The 13,461-nt window shown below is 46.0% G+C and overlaps 2 pseudogenes; one reads left to right on the plus strand and one right to left on the minus strand.

Moving 5' to 3' along the window:
• Positions 1-241: 241 nt before the first annotated feature.
• LOC120603052 (uncharacterized) lies at positions 242-360 on the minus strand (annotated as a pseudogene).
• Positions 361-6,758: 6,398 nt separating this feature from the next.
• LOC120602798 (60S ribosomal protein L7-like) lies at positions 6,759-7,516 on the plus strand (annotated as a pseudogene).
• The last annotated feature ends 5,945 nt before the right edge of the window (positions 7,517-13,461 follow it).

Consider the following 13,461-nt stretch of genomic DNA (forward strand, 5'->3'; position numbering starts at 1 on the left):
GGGGAAACGGAGTAATTGCTAACAGGTACAGGCTTTCTCTTTGGGATAACGAAAACGTTCTAGAATTAGATAATAATGATGGTTGCAGAACTTTACAAATATACTAAAAACCACCGAACTGTACACGTAAAAATGGCAGATTTTATGGTATGGAAATTCTATCTCCGACATAAAAAAAATTGCAAGAGGTCAGCGGTCTGGATCTTAGTGAAAAAACACCTCAAGTTTTTCATATTGACATATTTTACAGCACCTGATCTTCCTAGGTGGTCTCCCATCCAAGTACTAACCAGGCCCGACCCTGCTTAGCTTCCGAGATCGGATGAGATCAGGCATGTTCGGGGTGGCATGGCCATAGACCATGTTGGCTTAATTTTTGAGCAAGCAAAGCAAACTAGGGTTTGGCTGCCGGCCGCCCACCAGTTTGGAGCCTCCGTTTGAACAGAAATCCCTTCTCTGCTCCGAGATGGCCTTTCTTGGCCCCGCTCCCTTCTATCTGGCTGTTCCTTTTTCCTCATTCCTTTCTCTCTTGCAACCGCCCCAAGGCTTCTTCCAGACCATTATCCTTTACTGTCTCTTGACAGTAAAGGATAATGTCTGTCTCCTCTGAAGTTCTTGCCTTTCAACTCCACTCATTCACTGGCCTTGTTAGACCCAGACTTAACTATCTTCCTCTCCTCCAAGCATGTGGCCCATACAAAAGACAACGTGTCCCCGCTCAGCTCCTTGCCTTCCTTCTCTTTGAATCCTTTCACCTTCCCTCCATCTCGGCCGCCATTCGCAGGGCCAGTATTGGGCCTTATCGTCTCGCTCCCGAGTTACTTCTCTCACTGGGGCCTCCACTTCCCAGCTGTTGGTGGCTTGGACTTCCTGTGTGTGTAGCTCCAACTGGGCTTTGATTCCACTCTTTCTTCACTTCCTTCCCCCTCCCGCATGGATGCCTCGATTCCTCACCTTGGCTGCTTTCTCGACGACATCCTGACTTCTCTTGACGTGTCTCTCTGTTGCACCTGCCTAAAAACCCCAACTCGGGTCAGCCCGATTGTCCTTCCTCTTCTCGGTACACCTGAGAAAATCACGTCGCCACACAGCCTGGTACCATTAATTCATGGACGTCGACTGTAACTGGACCCGCCAGTGCCACAGTCCATCTACCCTGCCTTCCTCCACAGTGGCTGTTGGAAACCTTCTCTTCTCTCCGCAAACCTCTGACTCCACCTTCTATTACATGAGAAGCCGGCAGCCTTCTCGCTGGAGCTCCCCGCTCAGCCTGCCTTCCAGGCGCCCGTCTGATTGATTGTACCCACTTGTCACCTCCCGAAGGGAAGACGTGTCCTTTTCTCATTTACTATGGTCTGAACATTTGGACCCCCAAATTCACATGGTAAATCCTAATGCCCGTGGGATGACATTAGGAGGGGGGCCGTTGGGAGGCGATTAGGACATGTTGGGATTAGTGCCCTTTGTTAAAGAGGTTCCAGAGGAACCCCTTGCTCTTCCCCTATGTGAGGCGGTCTGCGACCCAAATCTACCCTTGAACTTCCAGCCTCTAGAACTGTGAGAAATAAATACTTGTCGTTTATAAGACGCCCCGGCTCCGGCACCTCATTCTAGCAGCCCGAACGGACTAAGTCGCCATGCGAGGCCAGTCTATCCTGCTGTGCTGGATCTCGTGTCCCACATTCCACCTTTGGCTCCTAGACGCTCTCCGATCCTTCTGTGATCTCTCTACTGGGTCCTTGCCAAGAGCAAACAAGAATCCTCACGTGTCTGCCTCCCTCCCTCCCCGTCGTGTGTCCTTTTCTAGCAACGAGCCTCTCCCCCTCCTAAGACAAAGCACTTTTTGAAAGCGTAGTCTACACCGTCTGCCTCAGTTTCCACATACCCATGTGCTCCTCACAGAAACCTGGCTTCTGCTTCTAATACCATTGAAACTTTTCTTACAGGTCACCACCAACCTCCGTATTGTCCAGTCTAACCGACGCTCTGCGTCATTAGCTAGTTTGTCTTCTCCACAGCATCCGACTTCCTGTAGACCTGCCCCGTGGCAGGTGAGAGGGCTCTGTGGGAATTCTTGGAGAGACGTTTAATCCAGCCTGGGGGCGGTCAGAGAGAGCTCCCTGGAAGAGTTGACACCAGGGCAGAGCCTGAAAAGATATGTATAAATTGGCCAAACAAAGAAGGGGAGCAAGGGCGTTTTAAAGAATGGAAAGGCTCTCATAGCAGTTAAACATCCCTGAAGTTGAACTGGAAGACAGAACATAAAGGACTTTTGAGGTCATAGTAAAGAGTTTGCTGTTTGGATTTTATTTTGGAGGCAACGGAGCTACATATGTGACCTAAAGAAGAGGTCAGCAAACTTTATATGTAACAGGCCACATAGCAGACATGGTACAACTTCTCAGCTCTGCTGGTATAACACAAAAGAAGCCATAGATAATATATGAACAAATGAGTGTGGCTCTGTTCTATTAAAACCATATTGTGGACACTGAAATTCAAATTTCATATCATTTTTATATGTCATGAAATACTGTTCTTCTTTTGAATTTTTTCCAATCATTTAAAAATATAAAAACCATTCTTAGCTCGTGGGCTAGACAAAAACAGGCAGCAGGCTAGGTTTGGCCCCCAGGCTGAAGTTTGCCAATCCTGATGGAAAGAAAGGAAGTGACATAATTAGAACTGGGTTTTAGAATGATGGTTCAGAGTGGGAGCAATTATGCCAGCCAAAGAGACTGGTGAGCATCGGTCTGGGAGAGAGAATAAACAACTAAGTAAGTGGCAATGAACATGGAGCTAAGCGGGTGGATTAAGGAGACACTGTGCCAGAGAGGGCTTAGAAAGCTTCCCTACCACACCCTACTCAGGGGAAGAATTAAATAGGATTGGTGCCTTTCCTCCTTACCCACTCCCAGAAAAAAAAAAGCATGACCCCTAAAATATTGTCCTTCCCCAGTCAGAGGCTACCTCTTAGTCTCAAAACCTGGTGTATACAAGTCAAACCTCTGGCTCTCTGCCTTAGCCCCTTCCACAGCAGGATGGGTGGGCAGCCCTCAGATCTCTCTGCCCCCTGATACTTTCCCCATTCCGTCCAGACAAAATGCCTAAAAAGTCAGTGCCAAGAAGGAGGCTGTGTTTAGTACTGATTACTTCTCCACCTCTAAGACAGGTGGGTGAAAATACGGCCCAGCATTTTTCGGGGGTTGGGTTGCTGAGCAGCACAAAGATCCTACTTGAGTTTTGTGTGATGAAGTCAAAGGGAGAACCTTCAGCAGCCACATTCAGCTGTTTGGCCAGGAATAGATTAAAACAATGGACCACAAGTCTCATATGGGTAAGAAGGGGCCTGAAGATAGGAAAGGAGGTGATCCGTTAAAAGATGAAGGGCCAGTGGCTTAGGGGGTCCCAAATGTGAGGACAAATTGTCATATCAATGACAAAAGAAGGAGGCAGAAATACAGTTGAAGGGCGGAGGTCCAAGAATGGCATGTTTGCCATGGAAGTTCCGGGAGTGGTGCTGTTCTGGCTATGACAAGATCCAGGGTAGGACAACGGTAGCAGGTGGCCTTGGCGGTGTGGAGGTCAAGGAACTGAGAGCCTCGGGTTTGGACGAATTGTCTACACGGATGCAGAATTCATGAAGAAGGAAGAAGTAGAGGTGGAGAGAGAGAGAGAGAGTGAGCCCTGGGGGTGAGGTAGAGTGCTCAGGAGGAAGGCAGGTGACTTGCAATTAGGGAAGTCATTTAAGGGCCTGTGCACTGAAGGTGTTGGCAGGTTTGAGGAAGGAGAGAGGGACAATGGTCAGCGAGAGGCAACAAGGAGAATAGAAGAGACTAGTCTTTCCTCCAATCCTACACGGTGCTTGGAGGAAAAAACTGAAAGAAAGCGGTGTCCTCTGGGGTAAGTCAGTTAGCAGAGAGGAGGATGGTTTTGCTGAGGGCAGGTTGTGAGTCCCAAGACATGGCGGAAACATTTGGCGGATTGGGGGTGGGGTGTGTGAGACTGGTCGGTTCAGAGCCATATGGAGTTGGGAGTCCAGATGATGTGGGGTGACCTGGGAGCCATGGGCTTTGGGTAGCATGGAGCATGGTGACTCTTGTCCTCTACGTGTTCCTTAAACCCTTCTCTGCTCTGTTGAAACTCACTCCATATGTGATCTAACCCAATCTCACGCCTTGAAACGCTCCCTGCCAGTGAGCCCTAGTTATATCTTCACATCCAGCCTCTTCACAGAGCTCCGACGTGCCCACGTGATTGTCTGCTGGACATCTGCACTTGGGTGTTTAAAAAGATCCTTCAAAATGGAAGGCATGAACCTTTAAATCCACTCTTCCCCCAGTCAGTGGCATCGCCATTCACCTTGTTGTCTAGGATGAAAGTCTGGAAGTCACGCTAGAAACCTTCTATTTCCTTAACTCTCCTTTAACCAACCCATCACCAAGCACTAGCTTCAAAATCCACCCAGAACCCAACACAGCTCATGACCTTCACCTCTGTTGCTGTCGTCCTTGGTGCAGTCACTTCTCACCTGGTCCCTGCTGCCACATCTGCTCCATCCCCTCAATATACTTTCATGGAGAAGCCAGAGAAATTTTTCCAAAATATACATCAGAGCAAGTGACTCATCTCCTTTGGCCTCCCAAAGTCCTCAGAATAGAGGCAGCATTTGATCTGGCACAAGAGGTACAGGTTTATTTATTGTGGGTTTAGTACTAACCCCGATATTGTGCTCTGCTACCCAGGAACCCAGAACCCTGAAAGTCTGAGGACCCCTTTTCATCATGAGGTAACCCGCCAAACCGGAAGATTCTCATAGCACTCAGCTCTTGGAGATTCTGTTCTCCGTGTTCGAGGTGAAATGATTGGGTAGAAAGAGCATGAGATTTAGAGTCAGGAGATTGTGTTCAAGCCCAAGCTCACCCTGAACTAACTGTGTGCCTTTAGGCAAGTCTCTAAAATGCTCTGAGCCCCAATATCTTCATTTGTGAAGCAAGACATTTGTATGCCTGCTGACGAGCAGTCTGGGGGACCCTGGGTGCTGTCACACTGCAGCCCCTACTGAAGCAAGGGTCAGAAACAGACCTCAGAAATGAGGGGAAATCAGAGCCTGGGGCAAGCGCCGACTTTGTAGGTCGGTGCCTGCTGAGCTGGGCTAGTGTGAGGCCCTGACTAGTCAAGGTGGTGACTCGACAGGACAGGTTAAATGCAAGACTATACAGAGACTTGGGCAGCAGAGTGATACAGAAATCCAGAGATACAGAGATGAAAGCCCAACGCAGACGTCTAACGCAGTAGGAACTCTGAGCACGCAGGAGTCATGCAGGAGTAGGGGTAGAAAGGCGTTTGGCGGTGCTGGTCGCAGGGGCTGCTGGTGCCCTGCCGCATATCTCCTTCCTCCTGCTTTGTCCACCTGCAGATGCAGGAGGTGGTCTCCTGCCCCTGGCTGGCTTTCACCTCCAGTACCCTCATCTTTCGGCTTCTCAGCCTGAGGGTTTTTTCTGGAGCTTTGGGAACTTGCTCAGCCCGTTGTGCAGGGTGGCTTGGAGTGGCCAGAGGTTTGAAACCTCCGGGGCTGTGAGACTCAGTGGATAAATCCCCACGTGCTGCGGTGTGTGATCCACACGTGCTGCAGTGTGTGGTCCCTCAGCTGGCCCCCTGTGGGACTGAGCCCCAGTTGCCTGGACAGGTGACCCACTTGTTGGCTTTTCTCACTTCCCTGTCTCACTTTTCCTCTCCCTCATTGTGCTTTATTATCTCTTCCAAAATAAACCACCACATTCTTGTCTCAGGGTCTCCTTTGGGGAAATCTGAATTTAGACGGTAGCACTAAAGGAGAGAAGCAGGAACAGAAAATCTACTTCAGGTGCTGAGAAGCAGCGGACACGTGTTCAAGGACAACCAAACAGGGCCTGTTGCCTCCCGAGGGACATTCCAGTCTCTCAGGCCTACTGTGCAGATGGGGAGGAGTTCCCATTGGCCGAACTTCCTACGGCATCGGAGGGGACCTGAGTGAGTCTCCGGGCCTCTCAACCTGAGGGCACCTAACCAGATTTCTGAGGACGGCTCACGCTGGTTAAGCACCGACTATGTGCCAAGCTCTGTGCCAGGCACTTCCCTTCCATGATCTCATTGTCATGACAACTTGCAAGGGAGATAATATCCTCTTCTAACACACAAAACAGTGTGGTACTGGCATAAAGAGAGACGTGGACCGATGGGTTAGAATGGAGAGCTCAGAAAGAAACCTTCACGTGTGTGGTCAATTGATTTTTGGGGAAAGGACAGTCTCTTCGACAAGCGGCGTTGGGGAAAATTTATCCATATGCAGAAGAGTGAAATCGCATCTCTACCTCATACCACACACAAAAATTAACTCAAAATAGATTGAAGAGCCAAATCTAAGAGCTAAAACTATAAAACTCTTATAAGAAAACATAAAGGCAAATAGTCATGATGTTGGATTTGGCCATGGTTTCTTAAAAGATAACACCAAAAGCACAGGTAATGAAAGAAAAAAATAGATACTTTGGACTTAATCAAAATAAAAAACTATCATGCATTAAGGGACATTGTCAAGGCAGTGAAAAGACAATCCACAGAATGGGAGCATATTTTTGTAAATCATGTATCTGATAAGGATTTAATATGCAGTTTGTATAAACGAGTCCTACAAATCATCACCAAACAAACAACCCATTTAAAAAATGAGCAAAGGACTTAAACTGATGTTTCTCACCTCTTTTCCAGCCAGAGCCATGGACAGTGCAGAAGAGAAGATTTCTGCTATGCCAGAAACCCTTAAGAAAAAACAAAGGAGTTTCGCAGAGCTGAAGATCAAGCGCTTGAGAAAGAGGATTGCCCAAGAGAGAGAAAGAAGATGCTTAGAAAAGCAAGGAGGAAGCTTATCTATGAAAAAACTAGGCAGCAGCACACAGCATATAGGTAGATGTACAGGCTGAGGTGCGAATGGCTAGGATGGCATGAAAAGCTGGCTACTTCTGTGTACCCATGGAACTCAAATTGGCATTCATCATCATCGAGATCAGGGACATCGACAGTGTGAGCACACAGGTCCAAAGCATGCTGCTGCTTCTCGCCTTCTCCAGATCTTTAACGGCATCTTTGTTAAGCTCGGCCAGGCTTCGATTAACATGCTGAGGCTGGTGGACCCATGGATTGTGTGTGGTTTACTGACCTGAAGTCAGTAAATGGATTGATCTACGAGTGTGGTTATGGCAGCAAAATCAACAAAAGCCAGGTGCCCTGAGAGAGAGCACACTGACGGCTTCGTCTCTTGGTATACATGGCATCATCTGCATGGAGGATCTGATTCACGAGATCTATACTGTTGGAATATGCTTCAGAGAAGCAAACGACTTCCTGTGGCCCTTCAGGTTATCTTCTCCATGAGGTGGAATGAAGAAAAAGACCACCCGTTTGTAGAAGGTGGAGATTGATCAGGGAAGACCAGATCAACAGGCTTATTAGAAGGATGAGCCAAGGTATCTACTAGGGTTATTTTTGTAATGTGGTCGGTTAGTAAACAGTGACTGCTTTAAAAGTGAGAAAAAAGAGATCTCCAAGAAGATATACAAACGGCCAATAAACACGTGGAAAGATGCTCAACATCATTAGTCATTCGGGAAATGTAAATCAAAACTACAATGAGGATACTTCACATCTTCTAAGATGTTTATTATGTTAAAACTAGAAAAGAATAAGTGTTAACAAGGATATTGCTGTAAATTGAATTGCATGCCCCCCACTGTCCCCCAAATTCATATGTTGAAGCCTTAGCTTCCAGTGTGACTGTATTTAGATGTAGGCTCTTTAAGAAATAATTAAGGTTGAATGAGGTCATAAGGGTGGAGCCTGAATCCGTAGAATAGGTGTCTTTAAAAGAAGAATAAGAGGGGCCAGAGCTCGCTCTCTTTCTTTCCCCCGAGAGTTCATACCTAGGAAAGACCAAGTGGTGACATAGCCAGAAGGTGGACAGCTACGAGACAGGAAGACAGCTCTCACCGTAAACTAGATTTGCCAGCACCTTGATCTTGGACTTCTCAGACTCCAGAACTTTGAGAAATAAATTTCTGCTATTTAAGTCACTCAGTTTGTGGTATTTTGTTACCGCAGCCTGAGCAGACTAATACAGACGTAGAGAAATTAGAGTGCATTGCTAATGAAAATATAAAAATAGTGAAAATATAAAAAATTGTCTCCCCCGAGGAAGACAATTTGGCAATTTCTCAAAAGCTAAATACAGGATTTACCATATGATCCAGCAATTCCATTTCCAGGTATATGTAAAAGAATCGAAAGCAGGGTCTCAAAGAGATATTTGTATACATCATGTTCGTTGCAGAAATATTCATGACAACTAAACGGTGGAAGAAACCCAAGCATCATTTACAGATGGATGCACGAACAAAATGTAGTGTCTTCATACGATAGAATACTATTCAGCCAAAAAAGGAATGAAAGCATGACACGTGCTACAAAATGGATGAAGCTTTAAGACATTGTGCTAAGTGGAGACGGACACACACAAAAGGACAAATGTTGTATGATTCCACTTATATGAAGTTCCTGGAATAGGCAAATTCATAGAGATAGCAAGAATAGAGGTTACCAGGGGTTGGGACGGGGCCAGGGGGAGGAGTGAGAAGTTATGGTCTAATGAGTAGAGAGTGTCTGTGATGATGAAAAGTTCTGGAAATAGTTGGTGATAGTTATACAAACTTTTAAATGTAATACTTAATGCCACTGAATCGTACACTTAAAATGGTAAATTTTATGTTATGTATATTTAACCATCATTTAAAAAATCTTGTAAAAAACAAAACCAAACACAAAAGCAAGAGACTCAAAACCTGAGAAACAACCCAAATGTCCTTCAGCAGACGAATGGATAAGCAACCTGTGGTGCATCCATATGATGGAATAAAATGGAACGAACTATTTGTACACACAACCACTTGGGTTAATCACAAAGGCATTATGTTGAGTGAAAGAATTGAGTCTCAAAAGGTGACATACTGTATGACTCCTTTATGTGACATTCTCGCAAAGACGACGCTATAGGAATGGAGAGCAGGTCAGGGGTTGTCAGGGTTTGGAGTGAGGAAAGTGTGTTTATAAACAGAGCGCGTGGAGATATTTGGGGCGATGGAACTGCTCCGTACTTGATTGTGGTGGCGATTACACTAATCTGTATATATGTTACTACTCGTTAAGATTTTTTAAAAAGTCAAGTTCATTGTATGGTAATTTGAAATAAAAAATAAATGAGGAGCTCGGACAGACTGGGTGACCTGTTCAAGGTCACGCAGCTCCTCAGGGTGGACCCGGGTTTATCTCCTTCTAAGATTGCTTCCTCTCCACCAAGCTGCCTCTCAGAGGGCTAGAGTGAGGGGAGAATGAGAGAATGGAGCGAAAGCCCTCTGTAAATAGTTCCGGGCTGCCATGGCAGGGCTCCTTATTCATCAGGGGATCTGGCTGTTCCTCCAAACCTCCATTTAATGAAGAATGTTATTATTATTGACTTGTACACTCATCTCTGACCTTTGATATATTAAGAACTGGGGTTCTAAAAAACAAAACAAAGCAAACAAACAAACAAAAAACAGGTGGTGTCTTTACTCCTTCTTCCCTAAAGTTCATCTCTTTCAAAAATAAGAGAGTTAAAAAAGGACTATCTGGCCACAGTTAAAAATGAAAAGATTTGGATGACGGAACAGACTTCTTGCTGCTGGTGTGGGTGACATGGTGATGGCCACAGCCAAGAAAGGCAAACCAGAGCTCAGAAAGAAGGTATATCCAGCGGGGGTAATTCGACAACAAAAGTCAGGCCAGAGAAAAGATTTATTTATTTTGAAGATCACGCAGGGGTCATAGTAAACAATAAAGGCGAAATGAAAGGTTCTGCCATCACAGGACCAGTTGCAAAGGAGTGTGCAGATTTGTGGCCCAGGATTGCATCCAATGCTGGCAGCATTGCACGATTCTTCGGCGTATTTGTAAAAAATAAAAAATAAAAAATATTTGCTCCCATAAAAAAATTTAAATTAAATTAAATTAAATTAAATTAAATTAAATTAAATTAAATTAAAAGATTGCCCACTCTGAATCATGAATGATGGCACTGCAGCGTGGGCAGGCCTCTGCAACGGGTGGGGTGAGGTGGAATCATTATTACCAAAGACCAAGAGAAGATGACCCGAACCCTCTGGGTAGGGAGGGGAGAGGGCCTGGTGTCAACCATGTGCCCAGGGAGAAACAGACGTCAGGCTGACCCCGATTCAAATTTTGCCTCTGCCATTTCCTATGGTGAGAACTTACATAGTCGCTTAAGCTCTCTAAGCCTCGGTTTCCTGATCTGTAACATGGAGCAGGAACAGCACTCATCTCGGAGATTCTATTTTTGTAGAGATTAAGTGGATGGTAAAGTTCTCATCGATGGCTGGCACATCATTGACGGTAAATGATAATAATAATAAACATCAATAGTAATTATCAAGCTCTAAGGCTCATATTTCAAAAGATAACACAAAAATAGTTTCAAAGTGAACCACAGCTAGTACAGAAATCAGAAAAAATACTCACAGTCCTGACAGCTGGCTTGGTGGGCATGAACAAAATAAAAGCAAGGGCAGTTCATTAGTTCATTTCTTCATTTATTTATTCAACCAAGAAAAGCATGCCGATCGGTGCAGGAGATTTAGGGGCAAACGGTACAGAGGACATTTTTGCTCTCTTGAGTGTCAGAACCAGGAGGGTAAACAGACTGTATACAAATAATCACATAAGTGACCAAGATAATTTAGATAGCACTGAGTGCCTTATAGACAATAACATGGGTTGATGTGAAATGGGCAGCTATATTCACAGGGCAGCAGGAAAGTCCTCCTTGGGGTGGTGACAGTTAAGGTGAGTTCTGAGACTTGAAGAAGTTAGCCATGCAGACAAGTGGGGGAGTCCCAGGCCAAGGCCAAGGACAGGTGCTGACTCCCTCCAGGATGATTGGAGCTCTGTGAACACCAGAGGGAATGATGTTCTTAGATGAGATCAGGAAGGAAGGCAGGGGCCAACTCAACTGGAGACAAGTCGGCCTGGGAGAAAGTTTCATTTTATTTTAGTAAAATAGGAAGCCAGGGGCAGGTTCTTTAGAGGTAGTTAGATGATGCAAATATTCAAAGTTATCAGACCAAGATCTCCAAACTGAGGCCAGCTTTGCCGATGGGCTGAAGGACTCATGCAAAGCTGGAAAGAGATAGGCAGCAACGGGGTTACGCTGTGACGTCACAGGCTATGTAAGGCTCTGCAGACCATGGGGTCCAGTTTAGAGGGTGGGGCAGTGGGCTCCAAAGAGCTGGCTGATTTTTACAGCAGAGCGGATACTAAAAGGATGTTGGAGAGCTTGCAGCAGCACTAAGGGTGTTGGAGAATCGGGCTCAGAAAATGGGCAGCAACTGGGACCATCGCCAAAACAATGCCACAAAACTAGTCTGGGAAGGTGTTGGTTGTTGAGGCTGCTAAACACCGGATGTCATAACTCATTTTGCCACCTGCACTGGGCTTTGGGTACTGCCAGTGCTGCTGCCCACAGTCATAATGGGATGGTGCCGTGAGTGTCTCTGATTGATGGAGGTTAGGTCATCCACCTTGCTCCAGCTACAAGAAAGTTGGAGGAGCCAGGACTAGGCATATTCAGAGTCTACGATGGGAAATTAACTCAGCTTCCATTAAGGTGGGGAATTTCTCAACCAGTGAAAGGGGCCTCAGACCAAAGACTCACTTCGGGTTGTAGCAAGGAGAGTAATGACATCGTTTTAGAGAAAAACGGAGAGGGCCTGGGCTCCGTCGGTGGCAGTGGGAATGGAGGAGAGGTTATAGATTTTAGTGAGAGCCTGGCCATAAAATGAATAGAGGTTAATGATTAATTAGATGCAGAGGCAAAGGAGAGTAGTATCTAAAATGCCTTATGAATGTCTGTGGCTCCAGGAATTGGTTGAGTGACAATGCCATTAACCAGGCTGGGTCATCCAAGAGGAGGGGTATGTTTTGAGACAATGATCATAGGTCAGTCCTATTTGACCTGCTGAGTGTGAAGAGTCTGAGACACACGGCCAGGGGTAGACACTAGGCACAAGTGGATGCCATTTTCCTGAAGGTGGAACTATGCAGAGGTGTGCTGGTAAATGACCAACAACAGGCCCTGCAGGGAAGATGCTCTGGTTTGTAGCATTTCTCAATTTCTGTGGTGTAAACACAATTTCAAGCTACCAATGTTGAGGTTGCTTAAAGTGGATCCGGGAAGATGCATGCAATCGGCTGTCAGGGGCCCATCTGAGGGCCCAGCGCACTGTTTTGACTAGGGGTGAGGACGAGGTCTCCCGGACAGAGCAGAACCGAGACCAGAACCTTTAGGGGCAGATAGAAGAGGGTTGTCAGACGGGAAACCAAGAGAGAATGGGCACTTTGAGATCAAGCCTAGATCCAGGCCCTGTCAAGCTCTCCAGTATTAGCTTGTTATTCATTCATTCTCTTACAATCACCTATAGACTGAGAGCTATTCAGGCAGAGACTTTGTCTAACTCAGCTGTGTCCTCTAGGTATAGCACACAGTAGGCACTCAGCAAATAATTCCACTAATATCTTGGGGAAGATTTATGTCCACCAGTTTCACGAGGAAACAGAATAACTGGGTATGTGTTACAGGGAGACATTCTGGCTCAATGTAAAAAAAAAAATCTTCCCAGCACATCTTTAGACGCCTCATTTTGTCTCTCCCTCACCACTCCTGTTCTGGGAACTATCACCCACATTCCACCTATGAGGTTCTCAAGGCGGTCACTCTTTCCTATGTGATGAGCCTGACCCAGCTGGGATTTCTGGAATCAGAGCTTGGGAGTTAGACCTGCTCCCGTGGCAGCAGCTGTGGGAAAGGAGGTGGCAGCATCGTTTTCCTGCCTTAAGTTAGCCTCTGTCAAAGAGCGGCAGCAAGAATCCCAGCAGTGACTCCGTTTGTCACTTAGGCCCAGCTGTATCCCTAGAGCTTGCTTCTGTTCATTACACAACCCCATCTAACCTCCAATAAACTCTACCTAAACGGGAGCTGGACTTTTGTACTCAGCAACCGAGTCCTAACACCCAAGCATAACTAAGTATGTAATGTTGTCATCTGCGTGAAAAGTAACGTGATTTTCGCTACTGAAAGTATTCATGCAGTTTAAATGACCACTTGAAAGGGGTTTAAGAGGGGATTCCTGCCACGGGTGGAAGCCCCAAAATAACAGAAGCAGTAGCTTCCTCCATGTGAGTGCTACATGCCAGGCACTGTGCAGTGAGCTAAGTGGGGAAGCTGGGTTTGATCTAAGTTTATTAGGACTTCAAAGTTCTTGATTTCTAAGCTAGAGGTTCTCAAACTTTTTAGTCTTGGGATTCTTTTGTGAGCTTAAA

Source organism: Pteropus medius, unplaced genomic scaffold, assembly GCF_902729225.1.
Source record: "Pteropus medius unplaced genomic scaffold, Ma_sr-lr_union100, whole genome shotgun sequence".
Lineage (NCBI taxonomy): Eukaryota > Metazoa > Chordata > Mammalia > Chiroptera > Pteropodidae > Pteropus > Pteropus medius.